This window comes from Bombina bombina, chromosome 1 (genome assembly GCF_027579735.1).
Source record: "Bombina bombina isolate aBomBom1 chromosome 1, aBomBom1.pri, whole genome shotgun sequence".
Taxonomy (NCBI): domain Eukaryota; kingdom Metazoa; phylum Chordata; class Amphibia; order Anura; family Bombinatoridae; genus Bombina; species Bombina bombina.
The window spans coordinates 143,356,233-143,373,029 of record NC_069499.1 but is presented as its reverse complement, the minus strand read 5'-3'; the positions used below and the strand labels follow the sequence as shown (position 1 = coordinate 143,373,029).

The window sequence follows — 16,797 nt, the reverse complement described above, 5'->3', positions numbered from 1 at the left end:
TTGTGTGCGCAACCAAAAGTCCCCGGCTAGAGAAGAACCACATTGGAAATAAACATGTCGGTGTATTTTAAACAAGTACCGCTAACCACCAATGTGTCCCCTCACAATAAACACACATATTCTGATATTTGCCATAATATAGAACACTTTTGCCGCACATGCCACTAACCCCAGCGTCAGGCTCATAATAAAAGAATAGCCACCGGTTAACCCTTTATTAGGCCACTGATCATCCAAATAAAAAAGGCAATACTTATGCACATAACTCAACCCTGTGAAAAAACGATTACCCCTTCCCTGTACCGGGAGTGTCAGTTTATTCTGAGATACTTCAGTCTCCCCAGAAATAAATGACTGTACATATCTCAATGCTGAACGCAGTATGAAGCTGTCCCACACAATGAAGATGTTCCTTTTTCTCACCTTCAGCACATCAGTGGGAAACAACCAGGGTCTTAGATAATATCTGCTAAGACCATCAGCAGGGCATCAACCAATACGGGAGCGTTTTAGTAGAATAAAGATCTCCCCTGTTCTTTGCTAAAAAGCCAGAAGCTCTAGCCATGAGAAAAAAAAAATAGTACACACTGGTACCATTTAAAAATAATAAACTTTTCTTGAAGAATCTAACTAACACCTCACTTTACCTCTTCCTATCACTAACACAGGCAAAGAAAATGACTGGAGTGGGAGGGAAGGGAAGAGCTATATATACAGCTCTGCTGTGGTGCTCTTTGCCTCCTCCTGCTGACCAGGAGGTGATATCCCATAAGTAAGGATGAAATCCATGGACTCGTCATATCTTGTAAAAGAAAACAGGATTTCATTCACTTTAAGTAATAAAATGATAATTTTCCATTGTTCTCTCTATGTATTGAGCTTAGGTTTTCCAGACAAATATAAGATAAAGAATCAAGTCAATGTACATAAAAGTGATAACATAATGAGATCTGATATTGCCTGAAGCTCAACCCATTGTAATAGGCTGTGGTTTAAAAAGCACAAAACCAGCTACTTCATATACACAACTAAACAGAAAAATGCAATATCTCATAAATGTCATACTCTGCAGCTGGTATAACAAGTCATTGAAAATACATTCATTTAAAAACAATTTTACAGTGTACTGTCCCTTTAAATAAAATTATTAAATTTACAAAATTAAGTGTAACTTAGCTTTACATTTTGCACTTTACCTTGCATACAAACACTCCACAAGACACTCTTGCTGGTTAGGATGACTGAGTGTTGTGCACTGTATTTTCAAAACATTCAGTCCTTTTTTCCTTAGAAACATACTGTAAGAATTATAAATCATAATGTTAGTTAATTACATAAACTAAGAAACGTTTTAAAAAATAGACATCCTTCAAAGTGACAATTTTTCTGTCTTTGACACATTTACAATCATTAAAATTGGCAGTTTAAAGGGACAGTCTACAACAAATTTTGTATTGTTTAAAGGGACATAAAACAAGTTAGGATAGAGACGAAATATAATAATATGTACTTTAATCACTTTCCTGCAAATGTATACTGTAGTGCCTCACCATTAACCCTTTCTTTTAAGTTTCTGAATTCTATATCCACCTTAGCTTTGGTAGAATGCAATACTTTAACACTCATTGAGGCCCATTTATTAAAGGTCTGTCGGATCTGATCCGACAGTGCGGATCAGGTCCGACAGACCTCGCTGAATGCGGAGAGCAATACGCTCTCCATATTCAGCACTGCACCAGAAGCTCTTGTGAGCTGCTGGTGCAAAGTCGCCCCCTGCAGATTCGCGGCCAATCGGCCGCCAGCAGGGGGGTGTCAATCAACCCGATCGTACTCAATCAGGTTGAATTGTGTCGATCTCTGTACACCTGTTCAGAGCAGGCGGACAGGGTTATGGAGCAGCGGTCTAAACTGCCGTTTCTGGCAAGCCTGTAGGCTCGCCAGAAACACGGGCCCTCAAGCTCCATTCGGAGCTTGATAAATGGGCCTCACTATCTGCTGGAGCATGCCTAGAAGCAAATATGCTAATGTAAACTCAGTTGAAATACAATGCCTGTGTTTCTGATGTTAAACACTGATAATGGGGGGTGGATCGGTCTACACCAGAAAGCACAGCTATGTAAGTCATTTTTCTTTTTTTTCTTTTTTTTTTTAAAATGTAAATACTTGCCAGCAATTTAATTATTGTATGCAAACTTTTTTTTTACTTAATTAGCCCTTTTAGAATATGCACAGATCTCAACATGTTTTATGGTACTGGTAATCCCTTTATCACAACCAACAGTGTTATATTGGTACACTTTTTACCTCTGTGATTACCTTGTATCTAAGCCTCTGCACCCATTTCCCTTATCTCAGAGGGGTGCACAGACTTGCATTTAACTTATTGTAACTAAGATAAGGACAGATATGGGGGGGCTTAGAAACAGGCAAACATTTAGTGGTTTAAAAGTTATAAAGTATATTAATATAACAATGTTGGTGGTAAAAAGCTGGGGAATTGATATTAAAGGTTTTATCTAACTTTTTAAACAATAAAACATGGTGTATTCTGCCCCTTTAAAGTAAACTACAATATAAAATGTAACTTTTCATATTTTATTATTTTGTTGAATTGTGATTAATATTATCTTACAGACCAGACAAAGCTTATCACAGATATTCAGTTGTGGTCCTATTGAGCATGTCAATTCCACACACCTCTAATACAATTCTAATAGAAACACTAAATCCATGATTGATGAAAACAGAGAGAGAGATAAACCCTCTCTGCTGTATAACATTTAAAAAAACTACTTATAAAATTTGTACAAAATATCATGTTTTAGATTCTAACATGTAATATTAATAAATAACCTGGAAAACTGGAGGATCCTCTGAGGGATTGCGTGCCTCTCTGCCATATAACATAAAGAATGGCGTATATTTTTTAGTCAGCGTTTTTGTTGTGTTCAAGTAAAAAATTACAGCATCTAAATAATTGTCCCAAGTATCAGGCTCATCTTGAGCAAGTTTTCTTACAGATCTAAAAGAAAAAAAAGAAAAAGAAAAAAGGAATTTGCAATTTTATATATATCAAATTCTATTAGATTAAGATTAGATTCCATTTATTGTCATTGTATAAAGTATGAAAACAAAGACAACTAAATGTAATTAAGTATCTAACCCATACATAACAAAATGTACTATAAGGTGGTGAATACAGTAAGTAGACATGAATTTGAGATGTGCAGTAGGCGACATATGTTCAAAATTATCATCATGACACAAAAGTGCATAGTGCTAATCAGAAGAAAAAGATCATATGAGGTAAGGTACGTGCCCTGTGAGGGAAGTTTAAAGGTGTCCAGACCAGGCAAATTAAACATTATAAAAAAACCAGATAACACAATCCCCGAGTAATGACACAATCCCCGAGTAATGCCTACTCACAAGATGGGACCTCAATCATATGAGGTAAGGTATGCGTCCTGTGTGGACAAGTTCCGTAAAACGTGTTAGCCACGCCCACCTTACGTCACGTTGCAACACACACTGGTTTGTTTTACCACGCTCGGTTGTGGATTTTAGTGTGTTACTATTGTTGCCAATTGAGCTTTTAGTATCGGTCTTTGTGGTGCTCCCGGATCAAAGGACAGGGCTTTGCTAATACAGACGCAAGTATCCTGGATCCATCAGATTGCTGATCTGGTTTGCCCGGTCTGGACACCTTTAAACTTTCCACACAGGACGCATACCTTACCTCATATGATTGAGGTCCCATCTTGTGAGTAGTTCAGGGATGCGCAATTCCAATCGCCCGACGCCCGGAACCTGCAGTTCTGTGGGCCGGGCATGTGGGGGTTTTTTTACATTTAGCCCTGCTGCGGGCAAGCAGACTGCAGCAGGGCTAAATATTTTTTTTTATTGTTATTTTAATCTTCTCATCTCCTGTCACTTTGCAGCCCTCCTATCTCAGATACATAAGCCGGTGGGTGTCAGAAGGAATTGAAGGGTAAATATGTAGGTTTAACGGGGATGAGAGGAGTTTAACTTCATGGTCCCCAGAGTTGGCTTATATGTTGCAGCGCTTAGACAGACAATGTTTGTTACAAGACACTTTCCAGCTCCAATCTCCACAACCATCTACCGTAATGACCTTTCATTTTCCTCCTGCAGCTCCCTGTGCTTAACCCGCCTCTTCTTGTCAGTGAGGTTTATTCTAGCGAGATCCCGGCAATCGTGTTTGTGTGTGTGCCGGGTCCGCCCCCTCCCTATCCTCCAGAGTAGGACACGTTGACAAAACATGCTTGGGCGCATGGAAGAACTCCTCTGTGTTGCTGTCAGACACAATCGGTCGAGCTTTTCCTTTCATGCCTGCCAGCGCCCCCAGGTTGCAGCACCCTGTGAGGCTTGTGCCCAGCCCGTCCAATGGCAACTGACAGCAACACAGGGGAATTCTTCAATGCGCCAGAGGATGTTTTGTCAACTTGTCCTGTTCCCCTGTGGTGTGAGGCTCACTGGCTAAGCTCTGGAGGATAGGGACCCGGCACACACATACCCGGGATCTCACTAGAATACACCTCACTGACAGGAAGAGGCAAATTAAGCACAGGGAGCTGCAGGAGGAAAAGGAAAGGACATTACGGTAGATGGTTGTGGAGATTGGAGCAGGAAAGTGTCTTGTAGCAAACATCGTCTGTCTAAGCGCTGCAACATATAAGCCAACTCTGGGGAGTTAAACTCCTCTCATCCCCATTAAACCTGCATATTTACCCTTCAATTCCTTCTGACACCCACCGGCTTATGTATCTAAAAAAAAATAGGAGGGCTGTCAGCTGTTACCCTGGGTGTTTATCACATTTTATTCCAGCCTGTAATGCATTCAGTTGTTTATTTAATGTGTAGTAAAAGTATAGGATGATCCCAGCAGACATTTGTCCCATTACAATATACTTAGCTAGTTGTTATCATGCATATCTGTCACTTTTTGATTCTGTATGACCTCTCATATTTCCCATGTTACAAGATGAACATGGCTACCCACTCTGAATGTGAGTTGCATGGATAATAGAATAGCAGTGTTTGGCAACCATTTATAACATAGACTGCTAGCCTTATCTTTTGAGTTAGGCTTCATAATTGGTAAAGGGCAAATAATAACGAAATAATAAAATCGTATTAGAGGCCAGGACCACTCGTCAACTCCTCATATTTACCGCAGATTAGATCTGACCCTCCATCTCCAGATCATATCCCTGGCCCTGCATCCCTTCTATCAGACCCTTAACCACATTAGAGCTCAGATAAGCCCCCTTGCCATGTAGCACTTGTGGCAGCTACGAACCCCAACAGATGAGCGCTTGGCCCTGGTGCTGCTCTGCCAGTCCCATACCTGCATCAGGACATAGATCACAACCTGGCCCTGCAGTCATTCTTTCTTGGGTCTTTTCTTGTAATACAATTTTGTATGTTTTTCAAAATACTTAAAGTGTCAGTAAACCTTAAAAATAATGTTATATAATTCTGCACATAGTGCAGAATTATATTAGCGCAAACTTTATAAAACATAATATACCCTTTGAATTTTTTCAAACAGTGCATCGGGCCAGCTGTATAGTCAAAGCCCGGCCCGACCGCGCCATAACACTAAGTGAGGCTCGCTCCTGCTCTGTATGACAGCAGGAGCGAGCTGAACTGTGTATAATGGCGCGGTCGGGCCGGGCTGTGACTATACAGCTGGCCCGATGCGCTGTGCCCAGAGGCAGAATTTTTTTACACTTTCTGCGATGAGATTTTTTTAATGGAAACATTTTCTGCAGGTTATTTTAAAATAAAATTCAATTTTAAATTAGGCAGTAACACTAAAGCTCCAATTCAGTTGCAATGTGTTGATTAACTGGAGAATAAAGCAATTGTAAAAGTTTTATAATATATTGCAGCAGTTGAAAATCGTATTGCAAATTAGCCGTAGACAAAAAAATTATAATTTTAAAATGTCTCTTGAATAAATGTGTTTCCTTTTCTTTTTATTTAGCATAGAAATGTAGTAATAAAAAGGTGCATTGCTCATAAGAATGTCATTCAGAAAACACACCTTTGCAGACTGGGAAAAGTTAGGGGGCTGAGAGCCAGTCAATACTGCATATTTGACTTTTCACTTTAAACAGCACTTTGCTGTGGATGCGCTGTGTTAAGGAAAAACTTACACAGTGCTGCCAGAGCAAAGCTCTTTTTGAAGAGAACAGCCTGATGTGGAGCAGTGCTGCAAAGTTAAAGCAGTAACAGTTCCTGCATGTGCCCTGTTCTTTCTGCAGACATACTGCATTTTCTGCGATGACATCTCAGATCACTGCATGTTCCGCCTTGGGGGCGCTGTGTGAAAAAAACAGACCTGCTCAGAAGAGCACAGAGAGCGGGTCTGTAAAACAGCCGTTTTTTAAAAAAATTGAAAAGGGTATATTATGTTTTATAAAGTTTGCGCTAATATAATGTTATATAATTCTGCACTATGTGCAGAATTATATAACATTATTTTTGAGGTTTACTGTTCCTTTAACCGTGCTAATGCGTCTGCATATTGCTATATCTGAGGTTCAGTGCATTGGTTGCTGACAATTTTTCTAATATCTGATTTGCTGTCTTTAGCACTATATGCCTGTAACAATGGTTGTAGCTATGTTATACATTGTTGTAGGCACTGCTGCCATAGTCTGATTTGGGTTTGAAGATCATTTTGGCCAGTACAATACTACTTGAATTTGGTGATTTTCCCTTCTCTAGTTTGTGGATTACTTTAATTCACTTATTTCTATTGATCGTTTTCCTTTATAGTCCTAAATGGACGGGAAACGCATGTTTTGTGTGATTCAGATAGAACATACAATTTCAATCAACTTTCCAATTTACTTCTATTATCAAATTTGCTTAATGTTCTTGTTATCCTTTGCTGAAGGAGCAGCAATGCACTACTGAGAGCTAGCTGACCACATCTAGTTAGCCAATTACAAGAGACAAATGTGAGCACCAATCAGCAGTTAGCTCCCACTAGTGTAGGATATGTGTGTATTCTTTTTCAACAAGGGATACCAAGAGAACGAAGCACATTTGAAAATAGAAGTGAATTAAAAGTGTCTTAAAATGACCTGCTCTATGTGAATCATGCAAGTTTAATTTTGACTTTTATACCTTTTAAGTATATGAGAGATGGTATATATAGTCATTTATTTTAGCCGTTCATTGGTAGGGAAAATAAAAAACATAAATTATGTTTTAGGTAATTTAAGGCTTTTTTAAGGCTATTATTTAATATTTTTAATGTAAAAATTAGAACGCTGTTTTATTCAGTTATAATGCAACTGATGTTCTGTTTAATCCCACAACCTATTTGCATTTGTTGATTGCATTAAAGTATTGTTAGTTCCGCCTCCTAAATTGTTATCAATAAAAACCTTATTTAAATACAGTTTTGGTTACAATTATTTTTCGAATCAGGACAAGTAGATTGTCACGAGGGACAAGTAGATTGGGCTCCCACTTTAGTCCCTTGGCAAGTAGTTTTTTTTTTTTTTTTAAATTTCCACACCCCTGCCGGTAGGCACTACACAGGGGGATTGGGTTATTGTTTTTTTTTATATGTTTAATTGGATAAAAACTTTCTACACTATGATGACCGTTTCTGTGCGCTTGTTTTCTTAGATATCATTTGCTGTACTAATACCCTCTACTGGATCCTTGTGAGTTTGTTTCAACAAGAAGCCGTCAGCCTCACAGTGAGAAGGAATCCACACAGAATCTTCCAAAAGATAAGACTTTTTTTATTATCATTATTTTTTGACTTAAAGGGCCATTATACACTCATTTTTTCTTTGCATAAATGTTTTGTAGATTATCTATTTATAAAGCCCATAAAGTTTTTTTTTTTTTTTTTTAAATGTATAATTTTGCTTATTTTTAAATAACATTGCTCTGATTTTCAGACTCCTAACCAAGCCCCAAAGTTTTATTTGAATACCGTCAGCTACCTACTCCAGCTTGCTCCTGTTTGTGTAAAGGGTCTTTTCATATGCAAAAGAAGGGGGAGTGTCTTATTTCCCACCTGCAGTGGGCTTTCCAACTGTCTTTTCAACAGAGCTAAACTGAAAGCTTCTAAGTACGTTTTTAAACCATTGTATACTGGATTTTTATATCAGTATCTGTGCATCTTATTCTTTATAGTAGTGTCTATTACATGAAATTATATGAAAATGAGTGTATACTGTCCATTTAATCTTTGGCTTGCAGTTCTTGACCCTTACAGGGTCATTTTACCAGCATATTCATTGCATATCACAGCAAATGTGTTGCATATTCACGTTTTTTGTCTCATAATATTAATTACTGATTCCTACACTTATTGCTTTCATATTGAGTGCGCAGCTATCTTTATTATATATATGTTTATATAAACCTCAAAATTTACATTATTGAAAATAAATTAAAATTACAGTACTGACTCAAAAGTAGACTACATATTTAACTGTACATAATTCTGTTAAATACAATAAACTCCTAAAAAAAAAATTAAGTAGCATCACAAAACAAAGGTATTCTATTGCAAAAAGAAAAAAAATATGTACATTAATTATTTTTTATGCAAGATATTTGCTTTAATGAAGTTGACCACTTCACTACACTGCATACATATTGTTACTTAAATGATAAGTCAACTGTATTAAAAAATAAGTATTGAAATAAAAAAAAATTATAATATGCAATTGAAAATTAAATTTCTTAGGCGATTTACCTTTGAACTGTACCATTTAATTTTTCAACTAATCCATTTGTTTTGGGGTGGTACGGCAAGACGCAGCTTGTTTTTATTTCAAAATATTTGCAAATCCCCTCATTGATCTGAAGGGGGAGTGAATAGAAAAGAAAAAAAAAGGGGAAAACAAAAATATATTTTTATATAATATATTTAAAATCACTGAGGTAAAAATTTACTAATATTTCTGAATATAACATTAGTAATTGGCAAGAACACATCAGCTTTAAAAAATAGGCAGGGTAGGCATTAGCCTAGAGGTGCGTCATGCTGTTGCCTAATCTTCCTAATTTCATACTAAAACAAAGATAGTAAATTGTGTACAATGTATAGAAAACATTAAACTTGTCTTCCTTGCAGGCAGCCATATTGCTTCTGTAGGAGCATTGAAAGGAGTACATCAAAACACTGTACTAAAAAGGGCTGTCCGGTATTGATAATACACTAAATTTTATTATTGCCTCCGTCTTTAACTGCACCTGCAGAAGATGTCAGAGAAAGGGGTGCGTGCAGGTGAGGATTTACATTTTATTTTCCAATATTGCCATGGGAATAGAGTAAATACATTGTTTTTGTAAATAAATAAGACAATTGTAATTTAAAAAGGGACAGTCTACACCAAATTAAACTTTCATTATTCTGATAGAGAAAGTAATTTTAAACATTTTTTAAATTTACATTTATAAATCAAATTTGCTTTGTTTTCTACTGTTTGGGGCTCGCTGGAAACACAAGTTATGAAGCACCGGTCAAACACCGCTGCTCCATAACCTGTCCGCTCTGAGGCGGCGGACAGACATCACCGGAAATCAAACCGATCCAATACAATCAGGTTGATCGACACCCCCTGCTGGCGGCCTATTGGCCGCAAATCTGCAGGGTGCAGCATTGCACCAGCAGTTCACAAGAACTGCTGTACAATGATAAATGCCAACCGCGTATGCTGTCAGCATTTATCAGTGTGCGGGGGACATGATCCGCAATTTCGGATCATGTCCGCTCACACAATGTTAAATCGGCCCCTTTAGCTCTTTGACTACCTTGTATCTAAGACTCTGTGTCATTCCCCTTTATCTCAGAGGTGTGTACAGACTTGAAAGTGTTTTTGACTGACATGCATTTTAGCTAATAAGTGCTTGAACTAACTTATGGAGGTGTGTACCTTCACAAATATGAGCATAAAGTTATCTCTATGGGGCCTATCTATCAAACTCCGAATGTAGCTTGAGGGCCGTGTTTCTGGCGAACCTGCAGTTATGAAGCAGCGGTCTAAAGACCACTGCTCCATAACCCTGTCCGCCTGCTCTGAGCAGGCGGACAGACATCGCCACAATTAAACACGATTGAGTACGATCGGGTTGATCGACACCCCCTGCTGGCGGCCAATTGTCCGCAAATCTGCAGGGGGCGGCGTTGCACCAGCAGCTCACAAAAGAGCGTATTGCTCTCCGCATTCAGCGAGGTCTGTCAGACCTGATCCACACTGTCAGATCAGGTCCGACAGACCTTTGATAAATAGGCCTCCAAGTCTCAACATGAACACTGTATTATTTTGGTGAAGGCTGCTTCCCTAACCTCTTCTTCACCTCTTAGGTGGAGAATTTAAATCTCCCCAGTCTCGTCCAATCGGGGAGATTGACAGCTCCTGCCGGCGCGTGATTGGCTGTGCACGGGCAGGGGGTGGCATTGCACAAGAACACAAAATATTGCTCTTGTGGAATGCTAAATTCTAGAAGCAGAATTCAACCTGCCAGAGGTGAGCTGTGGTTGACTTGGAAGGAGCCAGAAATGTAGTGGGTTAAGAGTTCTAAAGTATATTAATATAACAGTGTTAGTTGTGCAAAGCTGGGAAACTGCTATTAAAGGAATAGTCTATTTAAAATTAAACTTGCATAATTCAGATAGAGAATGCAATTTTCTAATTTACTCCAATTATCAATTTTTCTTCATTCTCTTGCTATCTTTATTTGAAAAAGGAAGAATGTGACTAAATATAGCCATCCAATCAACAAGCACTACCCAGGTGCTGAAACAAAAATGGGCCGGCTCCTGAGCTTACATTGTAATAAAGATACCAAGAGAACGAAGAAAAATTGATAATAGGAGTAAATTACAAAGTTGCTTAAAATTGCATTCTCTATATGAATCATGAAAGTTTAATTTTGACTACACTATACCTTTAAAGACTTTCTCTATCTTTTTAAACAATATAAATGTTGGTGTAGACTGTCCCTTTGGGAAAATAAATGTTATTTTAAAAAAATAAATAAAAAAAAAATATGTTATGACCTAGACTCCACATAAGATAGGAAATAAATCATGAGCAAATAAAAACTAAAAGTACCTTATTGCAAAACTCTGTGCTCTGGTCGGCAATAATACGCTTTGGTGCCCCGAATTGGTAAAATAATTGAATAATACATTGAACTACTTCCAATGGTGATTTGGATTTTAAGGAATATGCAATGGACCATTTAGTGTAATAATCTACAATGATACAAATGTATTGTTTATCATTTTTGGTTTTTGTCATCTTGCCAATTAGATCCATTCCAAGTAGTTCCCAAGGTTCTGTAACCTATATGAAAAAAAAAATTGAATTAAAAATACTAAATATTTACATTCTCAAATATGAAATTAGCTATATACAGTAGATATATAAAAACATGACTTATTTTAAAAGGCAGATTATGTTTTAGAATCATGAATTGAGAGGCTAATACTTTTTCTACTCAACTGTAACTATCCTCTAAGCTGGAAATGAATTTGGCACACTAGCCAGAGTTAGCAACTTAAAGGGACAGTCTAGTCCAAAATAAACGTTCATGATTCAGATAGGGCATGTAATTTTAAACAATTTTCCAATTTACTTTTATCACCAATTTTGCTTTGTTCTCTTGGTATTCTTAGTTGAAAGTTTAACCTAGGAGGTTCATATGCTAATTTCTTAGACCTTGAAGGCCACCTCTTTTCAGAATGCATTTCAACAGTTTTTCACCACTAGAGGGTGTTAGTTCACATGTTTCATATAGATAACACCGTGCTCATGCACGTGAAGTTATCTGGGAGCAGGCACCGATTGGCTAAACTGCAAGTCTGTCAAATGAACTGAAATAAAGGGGCAGTTTGCAGAGGCTTAAATACAAGATAATCACAGAGGTTAAAAGTATATTAATATAACTGTGTTGGTTATGCAAAACTGAGGAATGGGTAATAAAGGGATTATCTATCTTTTAAAACAATGAAAACTCTGGTGTAGACTGTCCCTTTAAATATTAGTTCCCCGGGACTATAATCCGTAATAATTTCAGGCATGAAACTCACTGTTTTGCAATTTAAACTAATAACCCAACATACACATTGTACTTGACTAAATATTAACCCCACAGTACACATTAAACTCAATGCAACTCCCTCCTGCTACCAGACTAGAGCGAGTTACATTGGAGTTTAATGGCGCGATCGGGCTAGCTGTGAATAGACAGCGTGCCCTATGCGCTTAGGGGAAACAAACAGACCCGCTCAGTAGAGCCAGGAGCGGCGTACTGTGAAAGTAAATTTTGTAGTATTTTTTCACAGAAATCTTTTAAGGTACAAAGTTTACGCTAAGCTGATGTTATATAATTCTGCACTATGTGCAGAATTATATAACATTATTTTGTGGGTGTACTGGCCCTTTAATACTAATCTTCTGTTTTTGTGGGTGTGTATAATTTAAAATAAATTACTGTGACTGGTTGCGGATCCTGTTTAGCTTTTATTTCCAGACCTTCTTTTTTACATTCTGAAACCTGGAAACAAAAAATAATGCTCATTAATAAACATAGATATATTTTGCATAGTTTAAATACTAAATAAATAATTTTAGCAAATAGAAACATTTAAAAAATTACCATGATTGGTTGCGAAACCTGTTTAGCTTTTATTTCCAGACCTTCTTTTTGGCAATCTTTACATTCTGAAACCTGGAAATAAAAAATAATGCTCATTAATTAACATAAACAGATATACACTCACCGGCCACTTTATTAGGTACACCGGTTCAATTGCTTGGTAACACAAATTGCTAATCAGCCAATCACATGGCAGCAACTCAATGCATTAAGGCATCTAGACATGGTGAAGACGACTTGCTGAAGTTCAAACCGAGCTTCAGAATGGGGAAGAAACGGGATTTAAGTGGCTTTGAACATGGCATGTTTGTTGGTGCCAGACGGGCTGGTCTGGGTATTTAAAAAACTGCTGACATACTGGGATTTTAATGCACAACCATCTCTAGTGTTTACAGAGAATGGTCCAAAAAAAAAAAAAAAAAAAAGAAAATATCCAGTGAGCGGCAGTTTGTGTGGACGACAATGCTTTGTTGATGTCAGAGGTCAGAGGAGAATGGGCAGACTGGCTCGAGATGATAGAGAGGTAACAGTAACTAAAATAAAAGCAAGGTTTGCAGAATACCATCTCTGAATGCACAACACGTTGAACCTTGAAGCAGGTTGGCTACAGCAGAAGACCACACCGGGTGCCACTCCTGTCAGCTAAGAACAGGAAACTGAGGCTACAATTCGCACAGGCTCACCAAAATTGGAGAATATAAGATTGGAAAAACGTTGCCTGGTCTGATGAGTCTCTATTTCAGCTGCGACAATCAGATGGTAGGGTCAGAATTTGGCATAAACAACATAAAAGCATGGATCAATCCTGGCTTGTATCAACTGTTCAGGCCGGTGGTGTAATGGTGTGGGGAATTTTTTCTTGGCACACTTTGGGCCCCTTAGTACCAACTGAGCATTGTTTAAAGGCCACGGAGTATTGTTGCTGACCATGTCCATCCCTTTATGACTACAGTGTACTCATCTTCTGATGGCTACTTCCAGCAGGATAATGCACCATGTCACAAAGCTCAAATCAACTCAAACTGGTATCTTGAACATGAGAATGAGCTCACTGTACTCCAATGGCCTCCACAGTCACCAGCTCTCAATCCAATAGAGCACCTTTGGGATGTGCTGGAACGTGAGCTTTGCATCATGGATGTGCAGCCGACAAATCTGCAGCAACTGCTTGATGCTATCATGTCAATATGGACCAAAATGTTGAGGAATGTTTCCAACACCTTATTGAATCTATGCCACAAAGAATTAAGGCAGTTCTGAAGGCAAAAAGGTGTCCAACCCGGTACTAGCAAGGTGTACCTAATAAAGTGGCCGGTGAGTGTATTTTGCATAGTTAAAATACTAAATATATATATAATTTTAGCACATATAAAAAGCTTACCCATTTTTCAATATCAACTGTCATTCCTGGCCAATAGAAACAAGAAGTAATGGCATCTGTAGTTTTTTTAATGCTGCAGTGTGCCCCGTGAGGAGAAGAATGAAAATCTTTGAAAATGTCATTTGCCTTACTGACACTGGATATCACTTCTGACTTTTTAACTAAGCCGTCTTTGGTTGTATTGATATGATAAAGAACACCATCTATTAAGATAAAAAAAAGGAAAATATTTATATCAAAAACATAAATCCAAAGTATATACCGTATTGTGCCGAGTATAGGCCGCACCCGGTTATAAGCCGCACCCTTAAAGTTTGGTGCTATTTTAAAGAAAATGTATTTTTTGCGTCATTAAACTAGCATATGAGCCTACCTAGGTTTAGCTTTTTTCAACAAAGAATACTAAGTGAACAAGGCAATTTTTAGTAAAGAGGCTGGGACAGTGCTAGTGTTAACAGCAGTGGAGTCAATAAATATGCTATAGCTAAGTCACTGCTTTACCAATAAGGTGGTCTAATCACAAGTGGATGTCCGCTGGTTTCTGCCCACACTTATGTGCTAGATGCTACATGATACATAATACTGGTACATTACCGTTACATTGCACTTCAGGGAGTAGGGTCACCCAGCAACTACAGTATTTTCACCAGCATCACCGCCTTATACTCTCTGCAGCTCCAGGTGGCTCTGCATTCCCTTAACAGTAGGAAACAGCACTAGCCGGCGCCGCTCTCTGTGACTGACTGCCGCGCTGCAGATTACCTCACTGTCGCTGACTACACGTGCTGATCACATGTGCAGTCAGGATTTAGGAGCCAATGTGTGAAGACCTTTCCCGGCTGAGCTGCCCCAATAGGAAGCCAAAAAAAAAATGATAAAATACCCGATTATAGGCCGCAGACGATTATAGGCCGCACCCCTAATGTAAAGCATTAAATTAGTGGAAAAAAGTGCGGCCCATACTCGGGAGAATACGGTATATATATATAAAAATAAATAAACTTGAGTGCTTTACAATACACAAAAAATTGTTAGATTAATATTAAGATATATATAAGATATATATAAGATGTAGCTACCTCCGATTTCAAATTTGATAGCTCTTCTACGAATAACATATTTCTGCTTCTTCGTTGCTCCTTTAGGATAAGATGTGTTTGTTAGGTATTCCACAATTTCCTGGTACTTTGTTTGATCCATAATCTGGAGAAATATACAAAAAAAAAGTAGTAATTCGAAAATACCTAAATACAGAAGTATATTCAACAGCCAAGCATTAAAATGAGAAAAAAATTTAAGCATATCCCCCAGCTGCAGTTCCTCTGTCCTTACGTCACCAATGACGAAACCGGCTTCCTCTAATCATAGCTTCCCCCGCAGAGCGTCTATCTGGTGAGGCCACGCCGTGATTGGAAGACGGTTTCGTCATTGCTGTGTAAGTACAGCAGGAAGAAGCGGGCGTAGGATCGCTGACACTGCTTTGGTGAAGAAAAGTATTTGTAAAATACACTGCAATGTAAACTTTCATTAATGAAAGTGCCCCTGTTTTTAATAGTATTTTTAAAAACTGGGCACTGATTCATGAAAATTTACATTCACTTTAACCTTTTCAGAGTGTACAAATAAAAGAGGTGTAAAAAAAAAAAAGTTACTTTGGACATATCTTAATTTGCAAAGTGAAGTCCAGACAATTAAACTTTTTGGAAATAACCTGGATAGCTAAATAAAAGAGGCAGGGAGCTTCCCTGAGGCTATAACATAAGGGCTGGCAGTGCATCCTGGAAATTGTCCTTCTAACACAGGGGTATTAAACTCAATGTATCTGGGGGCCACTAGTCAAGTGTTCTTCTCCCATGGGGGGGGGGGGGGGGGCATTTTAACTGAGTAAGTGCTCCAGAACTGGATATAATAGGAACTGGAAGTGACGTTTACCCAAGAAGTAGTGCATATGGTGGGAGTTGTAGCCAACAATAGACATACACAGTTGTTGATATTTATCTTGTGAGTGACAAGTGAAGTGATCATTCTGGAATTGTATAACAATGTAAAAAGTGACATTTATCTAAGCAGTGCATGGTGGGAGTCTACACTGGACACTTGTCTATATATTTATCTTGTGAGTGCCTATATGGAACATCAACTAGTTACACCCGTCACCTCTTAGAACCCTAAAAAAAAAGCCTGACAGCCCAAATTAATAGATTACTTATTAAACAAGGGAGGGCCAGATGAAACTAACTTCAGGGCCACATATGGCTCTGGGGCCTGTACTTTGAGACCACTATTCTAACACAAAGCAGGGTCAGCCTTTGACTGTAAGGCTGATACCTATTTGAGAGAGGAAGTGAACAACCATGATAGATAATAGGGCAGAATGAAAGAATGAGCATCATGGCATTTGCAACGATAATATAAATGGGGTTCAGCCTTGTGTGACAAGGTTGATTACATTAATAACCGAAAAGTAAAAATGAATAAATCAAGAAATAAAAAATGTAATAAAATAAAAATACACTGTTTGTACAAATTTCATCTAGCATCACTTTTTTATTATTTTTTTTAACATTGTTCATTCTTGTTTCGGACAAAATATAAAATGGAATAAAATATATATGAATGTGGATACATCTTAAAAATAGTGCACCAGCCTATTAGTATATTGTAAAAATATAATAAAAAAAGGTTTTACAAAGAGATAGGGACGTTTTTGAAGAGATGTAGGGGAGAAGGGGGGTTTCCAC

The 16,797-nt window shown here is 37.9% G+C and overlaps 1 protein-coding gene across 2 annotated transcripts in view; it reads left to right on the top strand.

Moving 5' to 3' along the window:
* Window positions 1-16,797, top strand: part of KLHDC1 (kelch domain containing 1) — a 542,525-nt gene that overhangs the window by 62,991 nt on the left and 462,737 nt on the right. For both annotated transcript variants that reach the window (XM_053697655.1, XM_053697661.1), the window contains exons 2-3: window positions 7,675-8,128; window positions 9,143-9,295. The gene's annotated coding sequence lies outside the window, so the exon portion shown is untranslated. The remainder of the gene's footprint in view (window positions 1-7,674; window positions 8,129-9,142; window positions 9,296-16,797) is intronic.